The sequence below is a fragment of the Calonectris borealis genome, chromosome 2, assembly GCF_964195595.1.
Source record: "Calonectris borealis chromosome 2, bCalBor7.hap1.2, whole genome shotgun sequence".
Taxonomy (NCBI): domain Eukaryota; kingdom Metazoa; phylum Chordata; class Aves; order Procellariiformes; family Procellariidae; genus Calonectris; species Calonectris borealis.
The window spans coordinates 11,751,788-11,764,972 of NC_134313.1; the positions used below are offsets into that span (position 1 = coordinate 11,751,788).

Here is a 13,185-nt window from a genome sequence, read left to right on the forward strand (position 1 = left end):
GTAGATGCCATCCAGGGGAGGAAGCGGAGGGGTTAAGCGACAGAATCACAGAGGACCGAGGGCTGAACCCCAGTCTCCTGAGATAAGCCCTAGTGTTAGAGCACGGTTTACAATTAATGGCCTGCAGCACCATCGGTGCACTCGGTGCTGCAACGCTCTCCTGCCAAGTCCAACTTAGCACCTCTGATTTAGGTGACCTGACCTAATCCATATAAACATGACATTGGGCCAGACATTGCATGGCTTGGGCTGCTTAGAGAGTAATGAACTCCCTAACCTGAGCTGCGGCAGGAGCATCTGATCCATGGGAACAACTCAAAGACACTCCCAAAAAGCACTTAGCATGTTTAACCACTGGTTGCTGGCAGGATCTGCTGGGGAAGGCTCACCCCTAGAAAGCTTGCTTTCTTATAGTCTTCCCTCTTTGAGTTATCATCAAGGGAGATACCAAACTAGATGGTCTCGCTCTGTACAGCCGCTTCTACTCCCTCTCATCTTCATCAGCACGGCTGCCGTTCAACATGTATCACATACTTCCCCACCATCATCTTTAAATGGGGCAATTTCACTTTCAAACTGAAGATTAACATCCCAAGGTCCACTCTGAAACAGAAACTCATGCTTAACCTGTAAATACTTCAATTTGGTGCTTCCAAGGAACTGGGCCAGACCCACACTTTGAAAGTGTCCTTCCTCTCTCTGACTCAAACCCGCTGTAGAAACGTAGTAGCTACACACTTGGTCATAGATAGTCTCTTCATTGATGTGAAATCAATGTTGCTTCCTGGCCAACGGTATCTTCCCATCACCAGATCTACCATGTCTTTGGCATTCTCACTGGAAATATCAGCAGTTAAACCAACGACTGAATGACTCACAGAGATTAAAAACTTCTCACTAATACTAAGAGATGGTCCTTCCAGCTCAGTGCTGACACACAGGGGTGAGGGGGAGCGGGAAAACCTCTGATCTGCAAAAAATGAGGGGATTTTCATCTCAAGGGAGTTCAATCCAGCATCTTTCACCATTGCCAAATTTATTATGGAATGTTAACATGATGATACAGGCCTACACGCACACGCTGGCATGACCTTCATGGCAACATCACACACAGCAATCTCAGAGGAAGAGTCTGATGAAGCCTTTCCACCCTTACTGCCACACAGCCTTCACACGAACCAGCCGGACCACACAAAGTGCAGCAGAGGAAAGCCACGTGTCCCTTATGCCCGTTGAGCTCTATCTCTAGAACAGACCAAGCCCAAGACACCCTCTGCCGTCCCAGTTAGCCTTCCCCTCCAAGGAACGCTTCCAGCGCTCCTGAGCCCAGGGCACAAGAAGTGAGGAGCCACGCATGTTTATGAGGAAAAACATTTGCAGCAGGAGGGAAGGTAAAAAATAAATCAAGCTTCAACTTTCTTTTCTGCAAACAACGTTTTTCAATTCTCCGAAGGTGGTAAATTGAAACCAAGTAATTTTGCTCTATTTTTTCCAGCTCCTGCCTTTCCCCTCTTGTGGCTTTGGATGAGGCAACATGATAAGCCCATTTATTTCAGCTCTCTTTACATCCCATCAGTTTGGAAAATACATTGCTGCTGTGCTCTGGAGCTGGAGCCGCAAACAGTGCAGATGAGTGCGAGGGACCTGTCATCCTCACTCCCAAAAATAAAGCAGCGAGTTCCTCTGGTATAAAGTAAAGGCACAAAGCTTCCTGCAGAAGCAATATATTTAATGTGCATGTATGAGCACAGATGCGTGACAAATTAACTTTTAGGTATGTGGACAAGTAAGACTGTAGAGATTTGCTGATCATTTTTACATGAAGCCTGCTCAAGTGTCTGCTGGCCTCTACGATGGGCTCTGCAGGGTGACACAGGCCACGGGAAGTGGGCAAGGGAACAGGAGGGAGGTTGGGGGCAGTAGGAGAAACTACTCAATCAAAAATCAATGCCTGGACTCATCCCACTTCTTGTCTGATGGATATTCGAGTGAGGTGGGAAGGAGGGAAAATGTTTGGTTGGTTTGATGGTTTTTTTACCTTGTTATGAAGCTTCAGTCCCACTCTGGAGGTCAGGAAGCTGGCTTGTAGCATCACCTCTCCTCCTTCCTCCTCTTCCCTTGTGCACCCTCCTCCCAGGCAAAATCCGTCTCTAAAACGAGAGCTATAGTCCAGGCTTTTCTCCTTTTGAGCGCTCCCAACAGCAACACAGCGTTGACTTTAGTTGCTTGTGCGAAGCAGTCAACTCCCTTCTTTCTCCTTGTGTGATACTGGAGATATAAACTTAATCCCACCCATCCACAAAGTCTGGGAAGGGTAGCCTGGAGAGTTCAGAAAGTCTTTTGAAATACTGTAATCCAAGCCAAATCGCAGCTCATCAAGCTTCATCATCCAAACAGTGGATGCACCTATAAAGAAAATACAATTTTAATATCTGGATCGGGACAGATATTGACAAACTTTCAGGTTTTATACATGATTTCTGTTAGTTAAAAGAGATTAAATGTTTACCCTCGTGGAAGACTAATGTCTGGTTCACCCTTCAAAGGATACCCTGACCTTGCATTACTGATTCTTGCCTGCAAATTCAGCCAGCAGAAGGTACTACTCAAACAGACATGAACACGGGATGTCAAAGAAAGCTGAAAAAAACCAATTCTGTCATCCTTGGAGGGTTTCAAGATCTTGATTCTTTTTTTCCCATTCTAAATGAGTGCAAAAAAAAAAAAGATAAAAATCTTGAAATTTTGAAGGTCGCTAAATTCAAACTCATTTTGATTTGAAACACTTTGAAAATTTTCCTTTCAGCGTCATAAACTTTTACACTTTTCATTGTAACGTGCATTAGAAACAAAAAGCCATTTCAAATACAAACCGAAATATGAACACAGTCAGAAAGTTTAGACGTACTGTCAGTAGCCAACCCTCTCCAAAATTTTGCTATACTTTTCCCAAAAAGGAGGATTTATTGAAGCCGACTCTCTCCTGAAGGTGCATTCAGCTTCAATGTGGTGGCACATTAGTGAAAAATTCCCAGTCAGCTCAAATGCCGACAAAGGAAACATCGAGCTTCTTTAATCAAATTAAATGGATTTTAATATACCATGCAATACAGTTAGTTTTACATGTAAATTCTATCCTAAAACAATTTCAGTGCTCAACTAGAGATTCATATAGACTAGCAAAATGACTACATTGCGTGTTGATTAATACTAATGCAGACATTGCTCCACTGGATATAAAATACTGGTCCAGTGAGGAGGTAGGAAAAACTCCAAAAATCAAATCTAGACTAAATTCTAAGTTTTGTGAAAAATAGCAGTTACTTGTGTACAGACAGAAACGGAAACACAGTATCTAAGTACTTAATCAAAAACTAAAGATTTTCAGAATGTCCAGGAGCTCCTCCCGTGAACACTGGTCAGATACAAGCAGTCCAACGTAACGGTCCTCAGAAAGAAATAACAAGCCTTCATCTGCTTTCAGAGGACATTTGAAAGAGATGGAGAATCAAGACAATGGAGAGCTCTACAAGGCTTCTTTGGATGGCAAGAGCTGCAGAAGAAGGAACCGGCAGCCCCACCTCATTAGGAATGATCTGCAAACAAACTCCAACCCAGCAACCAAGAAGGACTGCCAGAGACACAGAAACTAGTTCAGGTTTAGGAAGTAGCTGGGAATAACTTGTAATTTAGCCTCGTAAAAGAAGAGATCTCTTATCAATGGACATTTGGTCTTACCCAGATTTAGTGTTCTTAGTTATGGAGACCCACAGTGAAATGACAGGCTGGCAGGAGAAGCAGGGGGGCTGGTCTATACTGCTGAAGAAATCCCCCCTTTGGGCGCAGAATGTGGCACAGGGGGTACAAAGCCACTGAAGCTCAAACACATTTTTGCTGGGGAAGCTGAGAGGGGTGGATCAGGGAAGCTGAGGGAGATGGGTCACCTCATTGCCCAAGGAACAAGGTCGTAACTGGTGTGGTGGAACCGAATGGCTCTGGCACTCCCTGGGAGCACGGGAAGGACGGCTACGAAGACAGGAATTAGAAACAGGCCTGAGCCCTGTGGCAATACCATCCACAACTCCAGAGATGTGTCTCTCCAGCCACCTCTTGCTGTTTTCCGTATTACGTGTCAAGCCATGCTGTCCCTCTTGTTCCAAGACCTGCTGCGCTGTTTTGGGGGCCTGGCTCTCTAAAGGCCCCCTCACACCCCTCAGGCTCCTCTTGGGTTGTACAACGCCGTTCATCGCGTCCGTCTCCATCCCGTGAATCACTGGGCCAGGCCTGCTCCCTGCCATGTAACCAAACGCACCTGATGGCCCATCCTTGGCCAGGTCACGATGCTGTGTCACGCATTAGAGAGGAAGAAACATGAACAGGATGAGAACTACGCCTCTGGGCCATCCATCTCACACGCACCTACCACATCAATGTCTCCTCCCCAGTGAAGTGCTTTGCCACACCCCAACCACACGCTTCCACCTTCTTCTCCCATTTTAACCTGCACAACCTCCAACGTCACCTCACCACCCCTGGAAAGAGGTGACACACCAGCCCTAATTTTCTGTGATGAGATTCTTTTCTTATTCAAAGACCTTGTGGCTGCTGAGCACCTTTCAAGACCAGGTGTCCACGTCAGTGCTTTCCAACGAGCACCACAAACTGGTCTGCTCTGAAGAGATGCTCTCTATGACGTTGAAAATTAGCCACCAGCAGAAGTCATGGAAGAGGGAGGAAGAGCAGTGTGGTGTGAGGAGCTCCAGCGCACACGGGGGCCGGGCACCTATCGGAAGGGCTGTGACCGTAAATCAAGGGTTTGCAATGTGTGGCCTAGAAGGAGACTGCATGGCTCAGGGCATCTGGAATTACGGAGCGTTATCCTCGGGCTGCCAGCGATATTCCCCTGGGCAGGGCACGACGCTGACACAGTGACATTAAAAGCACAGCTTCCAGTAGCATCCCAGCCGCCCGATGCCCTGGCACGAGGCAGCCGAGCTGTCCCAAAGCTGACCCTCCCCGGGAGGAACACCGCATGCTGACAATCCTGGCACCGGGATTAGCAAGGCAGTGTTGAAGTGCTAAACACAGATACAACCAGGGAGCGAAACAGCTTCCCACGAATGAGGGGACAGGCAGGAACATCTTTTCACACATCGGGCGCTGCACAAGCGGAGCTTGCCCTGTTCTCGGCTGAAGTCAATGTTCAGACGGACAAAAGTCTTGCCCACACGGCTGAGCTGCGACAGCACAGGTACAGAGTGACCTGTGACCTGGCACAGGCAAACCTGGGGCACAATACTTACAACAATCACATGCAAGACTGACTACCTCCAAACATCCTACCCAAATGGTAAAAGCAAGAATAATTTGGGTTATGGTCTGGATTGCCTTCCTCTCCCACGCTTCCTCGGCAGCTGGTTGTCCCTGCTTCTGCTGCTGTCTAAATTTCCCCCTCCTCCATTCCTGCATCACTAATAAATTAGCATCACACATAGCAGCAGGCAGTAAAATGCACGAGCAGGGCTGCTGAAGGCACCGACTTCAACAGTGGCTTAAGCAGATGTGCTAAGGAAACATCTGGATGTTATTACCAAAAGGCTTTCTACGTTCCCCATCAGAGCAACACCTCCGTTTCCTCTGAGTCATTATACGTAAGAAACAACATAAAACTGATAATAAAAGCACCCCAATTGGAAATACAGTCAGCCCTCTGTGTCTAATGTCTAGAAATAGGCTAGCACTGACCCAAAACCACGATGGGGCCAACCCAGGACTCTCAAGCAAGGAGCTTGGTGCCACACTCTGTAGCCAGCAGCGACAGGTTTGGCTGACACAGGGCTTGCAGGTTAACCATCTCCACGGTTAATCTCCATGGGAGAAAGCGATCCATCAAGAGCTGAAGAGGTCAAAAAAAATTGCAGGACTCTGGAGTCCAGTGGCACGCAGTCTGCTCTGTCCCACCATGCACTGGAGATACATCTCAGTGTTATTTCCCTCTTGTGAACCACTTTCCTTCCCCCAGCTCTGTAAAATACGCTCCTAGCAGCTCTCAGCTATATAAAGATTTTTCACATGTGGCTGGTACAGTGAGAAAGGTTGGACTAAAGGTCCTTTCAGAACATAAACCAACAAAAAAAATACATCAAAAAGACTAATGAGACGCTTGGCGTATTAAAGAAATGGCTACATGGAAACTTTTCAAACATACGAGACCTACAGGACTGGCTGAGGTAAGAGGCATAATTAGCCCAATGTGAGCTCGCAAGGCAGGTCCACAACGCTTGGATGCACAAATGAGGGATGTCACGTACCAGCAGAGAGGCCCTGTTATCTTTGGGCCTTGGGCTGGCACAGTCGATGGGAGCGCGAGGTTTAATACTTGTACCCACACTTCAAGAATAATGCTGGAAAAACTGGAGAGAGTTCAGAGGACAGCCACAAGAACAAAACCAGGCTTGTACCAAGGAGCTCAAGGAAGTCAATCAAAGAGAAAGTTAAAAGGTACCTCACAGCCTGTAAGTACCTGTCAGGAAGAGTGCTCTTCAGTCTACCAGACAAAGGCATAAGAAGACCAAAGGTTGAAAGTTGAAGCTCAACAGAAAACAAACCAGAAATAAAGATACCGTTTTTCAATGCTGCAGGTAATTAACAGAGGGAGAAGTCCTCCAACTGGCATGGCCAACGATCCAGCACTGGCAATTTTTAAAATAAGATGAGATTCCACCTTGCCTCTCTTGCTCCCCCAAAAATGCATGTCTGGGTCCATCCACAATTGCTGAACCCAGAGTGGAAACTAATTCAAGGAATCTCTGTGGTACAGCAGGTCGGACTAAACAAGCACCATGACCTTAAAACCTAGAAATCTATGAGGTACAAAGAACAAGAGGCCCAACTATCGATGCTTGGGCCCTTCTAGCCCCAGAGGTGCCTGCCCCATCCACAGGGCCTCTGCACCCCATCACTACCAAGACGGGGATTTTGCCAAAAAGCATCAAAAGCGCCAGATCTCCCCCATGAGCAGCAAAGCGAAATGATGTTAAACCAAGAAACCCACACAGATTTTTTTTTTCCAGCTAAGGAACTGGGAAAAATCACAACGAGACAAAAGCAAGTCAAAAAATTACACTGACAGGGCAGAAACAAAGCACGATATAAGAAATACGTTTTTTACAGTGAGAACAATCATTCACTGGAACCACCTCCCGTTCATGGTGGAGTCCCCATCACTGGAGGTTTTCAAGATGCAACTGGACAGGGTGCTAGATAATCTCATCTAGGCTCCCTTTTCCATGAAAGATTGGACCAGATGATCTTTCAAGATCCCTTCCAACCTGGGCTGGTCTGTGACTCTATGAAAGGCACACAAAAGTTTCCTGTTTTTTTTTTTTAAACTCCGACAGAAGGGGATTTAGATTCTCTTTCACAGTCAGAAAGATTTCTTCTCAGGTGGTTCCCCAGCACACGTATTCCCTTCCCCTCCCCAGGAGCTGAGGAGATGGGACAATCGTGGCTCTCTAGCGCTAGCCATTGTTTGGAGGGATGTCCCTTCAGAGTTGGCCGCAGACATTTGGCGACCAGATTTACCAGTGGATGTGGAATTGGAAATAAAATTGAGATAGGATTCACTTTCCCCAGATGCTTATGCCAGAAATCCCCATCACGGAGCATGGTTCTCCCACCCCGGGCAGTGAGAAGAAGCCAGGGACGCCTCTGCAGGTGTCACACTGCAGCGGGCAAGAGGACAGTCATTTATCAGAGCAGGGTGACTTTCTGGAGACCAGCTGTGTTTTGACACCATTCGTTAATTCCTGCTTTTGAGATTTCACTGGTTATTGGTAGTTTTTCCAGACAAGTTACCTGAGGGATGCTGGGCTTCTCCGCTTTGGATGCAGCTAATGTGTTTTCCCAGACACGGTTGTGATTTAGCCCGGAGCTGCGACGCCTGCAGACTGGCACTGCAACCTAACGTACCACACGCTGGACCAGGAGCCTTTTTCTCTCCTTCCCTGTGGTCCGGCTTATGGCAGCAGCAATTCCATTAGCCTGTGCCTCAGTGCCTCATCTGCTAATGGTTTGCCCTCTCATGCAGAGGCCACCAGGCTAAATATCAAACCATGCCTCTGGGCTAGAGACGATGTTCAGGAGGATCACATAGAAGAGCACGGGCAATACAAAAGACTGCCCGTTGCTCAAAAACCAGTCAGCAGAACCACATCTTCTCAGCAAATCTGTGGCTCCCTAAAACTCAGAGATGGCAAGGGGATAGTCTGGGGATCCCAAATTGGCCTCTCTGATGGCCCTAAATCAGGGGTCAGCAGAGCAAGACGGAGGAGCAGTGCCAGCAATGACTGAGGTATGAATCAGAGCTGGGTGCATTTGTAAAAGCAGCTGTTAAAGAAAACCCATTAATTTCTGCTGATCCATGTTCCGCCAAGCTAGTTTTACATTACATTAAAACAGGTGTTTTGAAGTCACTCAGCTCAAATGCTGTGAAGCCCACCGGATTACAGAACTGTTTCTCTGGCATCTGGCATTAGAAAGGCTCTAAATATTTTAATAAGCAGATTTACTTCTGACCATGCTTGGTCTTAATGGCTTAGGAAGAGGGTGGGGAAGAAAAGGTGGAAGTGGGAGGGCTAATTAATGGAGACCTGCCAAAACTGTCTCCAGCAGCAGCAATAATGACACATCATCATCATCATCATCATCATCAAAAGGCAAACCACCATAATCCCCGTCAATGTTATGATAAGGCTGGTGGGAGGCCAGTTTGGAACCTGAACGATGCAGACGATCGCATTGACCCGATCCCCCCACGACTGTTTTGGAGGAGGAAAAGAACCTACTCTCCCCCGAAGAGAGGACACAGCTCTACTTAAAAAGTTGTTAGCACAACACATAGCGCAGAGCTTCACCAGCCCTGCTGGTGGAGAGGGCTGTGTTGTCTTGGGTTTCCTTCCTTCTTTTAACTTGAACCTCATCAAATAACACCATGCTACTTCATCCAGACCCACGCTGTCTCTCAAGACACCCAGTCTCTCGAGATTTGGTGCACTTCTCAAAAGCTGTAGCTTCTGGAGTCATGTGAAAATATAAATATCAAAATTTTGCCTTTCATTCTAAACAGGGGAGAGACTATCTAAATTTTATAGATTGGGAAGTGTTTATAAATCACAAAAACTATTTAAAAGTCACAGATATGTAAAAATATCTTAAATATCTAGCTTTATGTACACATGCCTATGCATATTATGCACACACACACACTTTTTAGATCTGTTGTCTTTTTATACCTTGCTGATGATTGTGCTTTGCTTCTATTGTCACACCTTAATTTTTCTGTTCATACAGGCTGAATGAGCATAAGAAGGTCCATGCTCACGGACTAAAGGCACTTAAACTAAAGGAACGAAGCCCCCAACTCTGATGCACTGAAACACCCACTGATGTCATTTAGGCTTCCAGGTTCCCTTTGTGCTTCTCAACTCCAAGATTTTCACATCTGCTGGGTTCCCCTAAGCCTCAAAAGCTTGTCCCAGGACGTGGTCCCTTACTAGGTCCTCTCTTAGAGAGCTGAAAAGCCCTAAGGATGTAAATGCCCTGGTCCAGCCCTTCCTGCAAACAGAAAGCAAATCTCAGCTCCTGGCTGGTTTGTGTGAAGTTTTCATCATCATGGTGTTGGTTCATGGTCGTGCATTTGCAATACCTTCCCTCACCCCTGTCTCTTCTTCCTTCAGACCTCAAAATGTGTGGCCCCACTGTGACAGCGATAGGATTAAGAGACTGAGCTAACCGGTGGCACAAAAATCAAGGAGCTGCTATTGCTCCCTAAGAAACCTGGAGGCTGCAGTCAAAATCCAGCCTCCTAAAGCCCAGGACCTGCACGTGGTGGCTGGAAAATATGGGGGGAGCTAGGGATGGGGATGAACTTTTGGGGCTGCAAAGCATGGGAATCACTTCCTAAAACTTCAAGGACCATTGGGTCACCCAGCCTGAATCTTGCGTAAGGGAGGTCACAAGTTTCACCCATTTACCTTTGATTTGAGCTGTACTGCCAGTGTTTGCCTAAGCCCCACCTTCCAGGGAGGCAGGCAGGCTCCGTGCAAAGATCTCAAGATATGGAGATGGTAACTCACCCTTTTGATGGCTGGCTCGAATACTTAAAAGCCTTTGGTATTTAAAAAAGGCACTTTAACTCTGATTTATCTGCATTGCATTTGCGGCCAGGGGTGCCTGTGATATAGCTGCTGGCTGTGGGAGGTGCTTTGCCTGGTGATTTCCTCAGCTGTTCACAAAATCCATCTCCAGGAGAAACCCTGGGGCCCCTCAGCTCTCTTCCCCTGCAGACAGCCTGTCTTCTGCCCCCACCCTTTTTTTTTTATTATTTCTAATCGACAAAGGAGAAGAGGAGCTTTCAAAGGATTTAGCACAAGTGCCTGGCAGGGAATCGCTGCTGCGGGTGGCTGGGGATGACACCTCCGTAAGAAGGAGAGGGGAGGAATGGAAAGGAAGGGCAGAGCAAACACTTTCATCCCCATTGTTTCCATTCCAAGGCAAATCCACGCGTTTCTCCACACCCACTTTTTTCCCCTGTTTCCAAACGCCTCCTGCTCTCTACCAGCTCTTCCATAGACTCACACACATAAGGATGCCCTTCCCCAAACATCCTCCTCGGATGCCTCGTGACCACGAACTCCTGTGACCCCGTGCCATTCTCCCACAGCCTCTCATTAATAATAATTATTACCCAAGTTATTAAACCTTCTCCTCGGTGCTCACATCTCAAAGGGCAATTCTAACCTGGCTGGCAAAGCAGCGCTCACCAGCGAGCAGGGAAACCTGGGCTAAAGAAGATGCTCACGGTCACACCAAATACTTCCGATAGAAACAGGGATCTCATTCCAATATCCAGAGCCGCATCTGCACAGCGAGCTCCTCCTGCCAAGCCCGGCTCCCGTCTGCAGCATCTTCATCCCACCTGCAAGGGCACAAGTTTTGAGAGCCTTATACCGACGCTTCAGCACTTCCACAGAAAACTGGTATTCAAAAGGTTTATTTTAAAAATGTGTTTGTTTATCTTGAAGCACAGATTAATTTCCAATTTATGTCAGCAAAATAAAAACAAAAACACAAAACAAACAAAGCAAAAAGAGCCTGCCTGACTTGGAAGCCTAAAAATAGACCCGCGTATCGCAAATAGTGAACTGTCAGGTAAAGGCTGCGGATTGAAGGTTCAGATGAATAATGTGTTTGTTTTTCCTGCTTCAATACTTTCCTGCTGTTATCACTGTACAAATAAGTCAGCGCACGCTAATTACTCTGATGGCAATTTCCTGGGAGCTGGTACTTAAGTATCAGGCCAAATTTATTCCCAAGCATCACAGACTAGTCACCCCCACGCGCTCCCAAACAAATAAACAGCCCAGCTGCCAAATCACCCCGTCCTTTCCTTCCTGGCCGCAGAGCCAGCGCTGCCGGCCTGGTCCCGCTCCTGACTCCAGCACCGGCTGCAGGATCTGCCCTGAGTGACACGTCGCTCCCAACGAGCCCGACGAAAGCCAAGATGCTAACGTAGAAGACGGGTCCGGCAGTGCCTGAACCTGGACTTATCTCCTTCAAGGTGTTCAATGTATGTACAAATTGTGGATCCCAAACAGCACTCGTGCAGTAAAAGGGGCTTAATCTTGGGAGCCGAGAATGCAAGTGCCTTTTCTGCAAGGCACACGCATTAAGAGAGAAAGGAAAACGTCTGTGAAGTGTTTTTATAAGGCACCCAACAAACCAGTCTCAAGCCCCTTTTAGCCCAAAACCATCCCACAAGGCTCACAGAGTTTATATTCATGGGTGAACTACATCAAAGAACTGCCTAAACAATGCCTGTGGTTTCTGCTGTTGTTTTTTTTTTTCTCCCGCTTGGTATTTATACAGCCACAGATTTGCACTGTAATTTGGTCAAACACATTAGAGCAAAGATCAAGGGAGGAGAGAGGAGAGGAAAAAAGCGCTGTTACCTGTGCTACATCCCAAATGGCACTGAATTTCTGTATAAACCTTTGGTGCAACCCCAACCCAGATGCGGGCTGTTTGCTGAACAGGCAATACAAACCCAGCATCCTCCTCTGTGGGTTTTTTCAGCCTTTCAGAGTCTTTTTTGGGGGGATGGTTGGCTTGCTCTGGATTTTTTGTATTATCATTCCTTTCTGCTTTCACTGCACGGCAAAGGGTTAAGCGAACTTTCAGATCCTTCCTGGATGCAACTCCATGCATAACAAGAAAGCTTCCAGCCCCGTGAAAACAACTTGAAAGAAGGGCAGTGACCCAGCCACAGCCTTAAGTTTCAGGTCACAACACCCCTGCTCAAAACCATCCATCCTCCTCTGGCCAGAGTCACCTGCCATTAGAGCGATTCATCTCCAGGATTTACAGGAAAACACCTTTTTGGGACCTAGCTGTTGTTAGCATCCTCTCTTGAACCTGGGATGAGAGCTGTGCGTTAGCAAGGGACACAGCAGGTACACACTGATGCAGCATCCCCTTGCATCCAGTAACAAGCACTAAAAACACATGGGCCATTTAGAAAAATGAAAAAACAAACCCCAAACTGCAATAGTGACCTTTGGTTTCATTTACTCTCAACTTCTGCAAGGGAAACTTTGCAAGGAAATGGGTGTTTATAACCCCTGTCAACCTGGACACATGCATACCACATTGCACAGCAGAATCAAAGCCATTTGGCTAGCGCAGGAGCATCACGCTGCTCCATTAAAAGCCCTGGATCAAAGAAAAGAGGTTTGGTGTTACTGCGCGCTGTGCCGGGGGAAATGGTGCATCTCAGAAATGCCATGCACTGGAAGAAGGCTGCAGAGGGGAAGGATGTGGCCCCTCTCCCCTTTTCCAAAAGGGGCTCCCTCGGACCGGTTAAAAATAATCACCTGCTGGACCACAGTATTGGGGATCATCGAATCGTAGAATGGTTTGGGTTGGAAGGGACCTTTAAAGGTCATCTAGTCCAACCCCCCTGCAATGAGCAGGGATGTCAGTGGCTCCACCTCTGCACTGCAGCGAGGATGCTGGCAAGCAACCCACTGCTGAGAAAACAGCCAGCAAAAGGTTCAAAACTCAGCTCCACTCAGGTCATACAGAAACACGGCTGCTGGGAGAGGGATCTTGGCTCCTCTGGGACCA

The 13,185-nt window shown here is 47.2% G+C and overlaps 1 long non-coding RNA gene across 1 annotated transcript in view; it reads right to left on the minus strand.

Annotated features, from left to right (window-relative positions):
- Window positions 1–1,784: 1,784 nt before the first annotated feature.
- LOC142078522 (uncharacterized) overlaps window positions 1,785–13,185 on the minus strand; it is a 66,553-nt gene continuing 55,152 nt past the window's right edge. The window contains exon 3 of the long non-coding RNA XR_012672254.1: window positions 1,785–2,406. This is a non-coding gene — a long non-coding RNA (uncharacterized LOC142078522). The remainder of the gene's footprint in view (window positions 2,407–13,185) is intronic.